Raw genomic sequence first — 7,104 nt, forward strand, 5'->3', positions numbered from 1 at the left:
AAGCCAGATGAAGAGCATTTGGTGGTTCCTGATTCAGAACCCTGGGCAGGGTTTAGAATCAGGTCTTCAAGAGGGTCCAGTTTACAACATGATCCAGCTAATACCGTCATGTCTACTGACCAGTCATTTGAGTAGTAGGGATAGAGTTCAGGGACATAGATTCCTGAACGGCTAGACCTGATAAACACCTTATATCCTCCAACTGATTTCACAAAATAGAAAGCAGCTTATTTATACCAACTAGTCAAATGAATTCATATTACTTGCTGTAACAGATTGTGTGATAGCAAAGAAACAAACGATCACTGAAGAGATTTGTTTCTCTTTTGATCAACAAAGATGGATAACCTATTATGCTGCCATACAAACCAGGAAGAACACTTATAGCCCAGGAAAATTTCTCCCTGGCTCATTTTCTTTCATCGCCATGTTTTACTCATCGTAAAGATAGAGTATGAACCACAAATCTGTGAGTCTTATATCTGTTAATTATTGACTAAGAGAAAGCTTTATGGCAAATGGTGGGTTTCAGCTTTAATAAATAATGGGGTTGATTCTGCCCAATGACAGATGTGTGTAATTCTCATTAAAATCAGTGGCAGCTACACAAGTGAATCAAAGCAAAATGGTGTCTTTTACAGAATGTTCTGATTTTGTAAATTATTCACTCTCTCTTAAACATATGAGACATATGCTATTGTTCTCTGTAGGGAATAAGAAAAAATCTTTTAGGCAGGATGTAGTTTCAAATTTTAGACTTAGGATATGCAACTAAGAAAAGATATAAAATGTTTTTTACCCACAGTCTTTAAATAAAACTGAGTTAATAATCGTTTTTGAAGATGCTTCTAGATACTGTGGAATGGGAAGTGTTGAAAATGCTTCCAGTGCTGTGGACGGGGAGGGTTGGCGGATGACTGTATAGATACCTGCTTGTCTCTGGATTTTCCAAATATCAGGTTAGTCTAGCAGTCTTTGCCAAACTGTGGCAACAATCAATAGTATCACAACCAGTGTCTAAGAAATATAAAGGGAATCTCATTATTGTAAAACACAGATGCAACCAGAAGGGCTCAAAGGTGTTAAAAATTAAGCAATGAGTTAGGAGACTGTTAAGCTGAACTCGGGTCTTTGTTCTGTCATTGAGATACTCAGTACCTACAAGGGTTTCAGTTAACACATCTATAAAATAGAGAAAATACTATCTGTTCATTCTGCCTGCCTGTGATGCTGTAATTAACAATAATGAAAAACTGTTGAAATAACGAAAAGCACTAAATTAATTAGAAGAATAAACATCAGAGGAAGTAGACTGGGCACGGTGGCTCATGCCTGTAATCCCAGCATTTTGGGAGGCTGAGGTGGGCAGACTACCTGAGGTCAGGAGTTCAAGACTAGCCTGGCCAACATGGTGAAACCCTCATCTCTACTAAATACAAAAATTAGCCAGGTGTGGTAGCTCACGGCCTGTAGTCCCAGCTACTGGGGAGGCTGAGGCACGAGAATCGCTTGAACCCAGGAGGCGGAGGTTGCAATGAGCTGAGATTGTGCCACTGCACTCCAGCCTAGGCGATAGAGTGAGTCTCCATCTCAAAAAAAAAAAAAAAAAAAAAAAATGTTGGAGGAAGCATGCTAATCCCCACTGCAGCAGCTCTTTGACAAATAAACCTGGACTCTCTGATCACCAGGATAATTGGAATGAGTATCCTTCAAGATGTTCAATCTTTTGGTGCCTGAGATCTTTCCTAACCCACAGATTTAAGATGGCAAAGCATGTCATATGATCAATTGTCCCCATCCCAACCAAATGTTCCCCTAATTCTTGGTCAGCAATGCATCTGCATAGGTTTGGGAGAAAGAAAAAGAAGCACTTTAAAAGGAAAGAAATGAAGGGATGTTTTGTGTTTATTCTTGGTTGTTTCGTTCCACCACCGTTTTGTTTTCCCAGAATTATTCCTCATTTTTTGCAGACTCTTCTTTGATTAGCTACATATCTTAAGATGCTCCAATAGTCTTTAATTATCTGCAGTTCCAAATATAAATTTTAACTGAAAATTGTTGATTAAATACAATTTAATGATTAAAAAAAAAAAAAAACTTCCAACGTTAATGAATTTATAGCACTTGAGAAGAATGTGGAAACAAAGTAACTGGGTTTCTTTCTCCAATACTAATGTGCTTGGGTATACCATTAGGATACTGTCTGAGGTAGGAATGTATGATGGGGAAATAGAATATTCAGTGGCTTGAGCACTTGTGTTGGTGTAGGAAAACCTATAGGTAGAAAGGAGAGAGAAAATGCATAAATGAAACTAGATCTGACTGCTGCCTTGTCATTTCTCTAGAGATCTTCTTGTGAACATTGACTACTGTTTAATCTGTAGGACCTTCCAAGCTTTTCTAAAATGTGTAAAAGTCTCCCCCTGTAGACACCAAGACCTGATTATTTAAATGCAATGTTTCAAGCTACATCGCAACCACCTGCCACATCTTGCTGTTTCTAGGCAGGAGGCATCTATGAGACTGTTTCATTAAAGCAAGAGACTTGGGATCAAATAAGTTCATTGTGTTCTCTGCATGCCCTAAATGTGAAAAGAATATCCACCATAAATTTGATGTCAGAGATTTGGTTTCATATAGAGCAAATTTGGAAAAGAGGAGTTTTGTAACATAACTTCAACAAACCACCTTTCCCCACCTCTTCCCCCTTCTTCTCTTCACTCTTTTTCTTCATCATCTTTTTTAGAGTTATGGTCCTTGTGGTATCATGATTAAAGTTTCCTGATACACACATAGATCTCCTCCTCTCTGTCAACTCTTTATTAAAATGTTTCTCAAACATTAATGTGAGCATGAATCCTCTATTCAGTGTGTACTGAATCTGAAATTGCAAATTCTGATTCAGTAGGTTTGAGGCAGGAAGAGAACCTGCATGCAAACTGGCTCCTAGATGATACTGGTGATGCTGGTCCAGGAAAGTCAACTTTAGGAAAAGTATAGATTTAGATTCCTACCAACTTTCTGTCTACATGATTGTCTCAAAAAGATCTGAAGTCAAAGATTCACATTCTAACCCGACATCAGTTTTCTACAATTACGATTACACATCATGGAGGTTTTGCTGCATAATGAAGTATGATTTTGATAGTAAACCTAGAGGACTGAGAGATTGCTAAAGGCAAAATAAAACCAAACACACAGAGGGAGATAGAAATAAATGTTATATGCTGAGATCTCAAAAACGTGAGAAGTAAATCTTCCTGTTGAATTAGAAAGATTGATTCTCAATAGCCTGTGGCTTGGAGAGGGGAAGCAATAATTCCTGGCCTTGATTCTACTCTCTGCTGCCAGGGGACCTTTGCTTTGTAGCTATTTTATCCACAGTGGACAGATATTTTTGTTAAGCCCCCACACTATTTCAAATGCAAAAGATGGTGCTTCCTACACTCTCCCCCAGGTGAAGATCAGATTCACCTGTCACCCTCCTAAACAGGACTCACAGAACATAGAGGCTTCACCTGGGAGTGAAATCTCTTTCATCTGAATTTGCTAGGTTGACAAGTCTAAGACCCGACACCACTCGTCACCCTGATCTGACCTCATCTGAGCCCATTATCTTTAATTTTATATGCAGCTTCTATAGTAAATATGAAGTGGAATTTTCCTCTTTTTACAAACATTTGTTGTGAGTAGCATAAACATTTTGACTCTGTATTATTTTATAAGTTTTCTGATGCATACAATTAGTGTGGATATAAATCAAAATGATGGCAGTCCTTCTACGGTTTTTTGAAGTTCCCAGGAGAGCTGTTGGGGTCTTTAATTGCTTACTAATGTAAAAATATCATTGTTAGTAAAGCATAAATCACAGCAATTTTGCCCACTAGAGGCTAAAAGCAGCACAAGATGTGGTAATTAAGATATACTAATAGACCTGGCAATTTCTATAATAGGAGCTTTTAACAAGGTAAGAAAAGAATGTCATCTCTTATGCTACAGTTAGGCAACAAATAAAATAGGAAGTTTTCCTCTTGCACAAGAGATCACCCTGCTTAAGAAACAATAGCCAGAAAGCAGGTGAGAAAGTGTTTTTTCTTTCTTATTCTGTTGTTTTCCTAGTCACATGGCAGCTTATGGGTATAACCTTAGCGTGAGAATTAGCTTCATAAATTTTAAAGATGAGGAGGATCTTTGGAACCTAATTTCTTTGTTTTCATGACTGGGAAACTGAGACTAAGACAAATAAAATAGCTGGTGTTAGCTAATTGGGAGCAGAGCTGGGACTAGAAACCAGGCACTTGCTTCCCAGTGAAGGGCCCTTTCTATTTTTTTAGTTTTGTATGTCACCAAAGACCTTCGAAAGTTTTCAAACCTTGAATATTCTTTTTCCTAGTTTATACTCCCCTCCTTTTTCCGTGATGTTTGGTGTATCTCCTTTGAAGAATCCTTGAAGCTGGGCATCATTGGTAACATTTGGATTGCATAGTAGGAAATTATTTGTTTTGGGCTACTAGGAACAGCAAAGACCCCACCTCTTTTGAGGGATAGGAAAAAGAATGTGTCTCCAGATCAAAGCTAAAGCTTACCTATGGCTTCTAAAGTGAAATGAGAGTCTGTGTTAAAATAAGGAGTTGTGCTTTTCAGACATGATGTTCAGGAGCTGTATGCAACAACAACAGAAACAATCGATTTCTTCTTTGACACAAGTTAAACCCAATTAGCATTAATTAGAATTAAATTCACACAGGAGGGGAGCCACATTGAAAAGGCAAGCAACTTCAATTCCATTTAACACCTCTTCACTCTTATATGGAGCCTTCCATTAAAGGCTCTCAAGATGTTTTCAGACCTAGAATGTTCTTTTCTTATTTTACTAAGTTTTTTCCTCTTTTCTCTCTATCTTACCCCATTTATTAATTGATCCATTAAGCTGGAACACCTGCAATACGTTTTATGTCATGCTGTGTACTAGGTAATAGGGATAGAAGATGATCAAAACCTCCTATTTTACCCTCCCTGATGGAATTTGCAGTCAAATGGAGGAGAAATACAGGAATCAAACATGCAAACAAGCACATACATAATTGCAAATTGTAGTGTGATACATAAAAGTAAAGTCGGTTGCTTAATTATTTGTGGGGTGACCTGGGCATAATATGTGAGCTAGGGAAGATTATCTTAGGAGATAGAGAGAAGAGCATGTGAAAACATGTGAGTGATGAGCAAAGTCAGTGTGTTTATTTTATTTTTCAAAATAAAAATTTTTGAAAAATAGATTTCTCCAGATACTCCCAGAGAATGGATTATCATGGCGTGAGCTCAGAGATCATGGAAGAAGGCATTTCAATAGTGCTGGTGAAAGAGGGTAGTGGCCAGAATTTTGGTGGTGACAATGAAGACAGAAAAATGGATGGAGAGGAGATGTATTTTGTAGGTACAATTGATAGGACTTAGCTGAAACATTTGATGTATGCAATATGGGAGAAGGGAAACTCAGGAATGCTTAAGAAGTTTACTTGAGTACCTGGTTAGTTTACAGTGTTGATAAGTATTAATTTAAGTATGGCCAGGGAAGAATGGGTTAGTGGAAACTGGGATGTTTGGGGTATACCTGAGGTACTTAGGTGATGATTCCTGTCTGGAGCACAGAGGAGTGGTCTTCTAGGGGTGCTGTGACATAAATTGAGTAATAGACAGGATATGATGAGAGAAAAAAGATGTGTGCCTAATACCATGTCCTAGGGAAATCAGTGATTAGATGTTAGGGGAAGTAGGGCCATGGACATAGCTTGAAGACCAGGAAAGAACTTCAAGTGGGGGAAGTAATTTCACAAATGAGAAGGTGGTGAAATATACAAATATTTCTGAGAGTTTAGCAACTCATCAGATTTAGCAACACAACATCTTGACTGCCTTAATAAGAAGGTTGGTGGGTAGTGGGGCTGGTGAAATTTTGAGAGAAAACATTAAGTAGATAATTCCTGAGAAGGAAACAGGGAAAGATAGTCACAACTAGAGATAGAGGTAGACTTAAAATAGTTATTTTAAGAAAACCAGGGTACTTTACAACATTGATAGGAGTGGTCAATGAAGGCATGGGAGACATGATGGAGAGACAAGATCACTAAAGGAACAAGGTGCTTGTGAGAAAAAGATGACATGTGGAGTGAGTGACCTTAAATAGAAGCAGGGGTGGTTTCTTCATTGAGACAGGAGAGAGCAGAGGGATGTTTTTGCAGGTAGGTGTGAGTTTTGTTGGTAGGAAGATGAAATGATTTGAGTTTCATGATTTCTCCTCACTGAAGTGTGAAAGGAGCTATAAGAAAAACAGGGAAGTGGATATGGGGAAAGTTTAACAGGAAGAAAAAACAGACATAATACTTTGCCATAAGAACTGAGAAACTGAGACTTCCCCAATGAGAAAGTTGTGCTGCCACATAGTGTGTGTGATTTTCTCCAGAAATGTTCAGCTACTCAGGTGAGACTCATTAACGAAGGTACATGGTAGAGTATGTACACCCAGGATTTGGCTTTTGCCAAATGGATTTTTACATGGATTTCTGTAAAAGAAGAGAGGAACATGACAGTTGATGGTATTTGCAAAGTTGTCACTATCATAGCCAATCATATGATAGCGGACAGTCAGGGTTCACTTAAGACCAGAACATGAAGGGGCATGTTGAGATAAAGTTGAAGACATAGGCTCACTTGCTGCCTATCCAGTGGCAATTGCAGAGCACTCAGAAGAAGGGTATGAAAGGGGAAAAGAAAGGGGGGAGATATAGATAAATGTATCAGATTAGAAGATAAACCAAACCATAGGGGATGGGCAAGGAAAGTATAACTTCCAGCAAACGACTGAGATACACAAAAATCCTGATGGGTTTTTGGAGAAGGATGTGTACGTTTTCCAGAGTGTGATGGAAATTCCAGAAGGGCTGTTCCTCCCAGACTTCAGGGCTAGTATCTTACATTTACATGAGCTCACAGGAAAATTAGAGGATTGAATCTGTCAAGTATCATGACCAGAGTCAAAGAAGTCTGCAGGACGATTGTTTTGTAAACTCATCTTTTTTTCAATAAAAAGCACCAGTCCACAAAATA

The 7,104-nt window shown here is 38.4% G+C and overlaps 1 protein-coding gene across 1 annotated transcript in view; it reads left to right on the top strand.

The window, feature by feature from the left end:
- Window positions 1-7,104, top strand: part of DCC (DCC netrin 1 receptor) — a gene marked incomplete at its 3' end in the record, with an annotated part of 618,462 nt that overhangs the window by 142,350 nt on the left and 469,008 nt on the right. The window lies entirely within an intron of this gene.

This window comes from Mandrillus leucophaeus, unplaced genomic scaffold, assembly GCF_000951045.1.
Source record: "Mandrillus leucophaeus isolate KB7577 unplaced genomic scaffold, Mleu.le_1.0 Scaffold87, whole genome shotgun sequence".
Lineage (NCBI taxonomy): Eukaryota > Metazoa > Chordata > Mammalia > Primates > Cercopithecidae > Mandrillus > Mandrillus leucophaeus.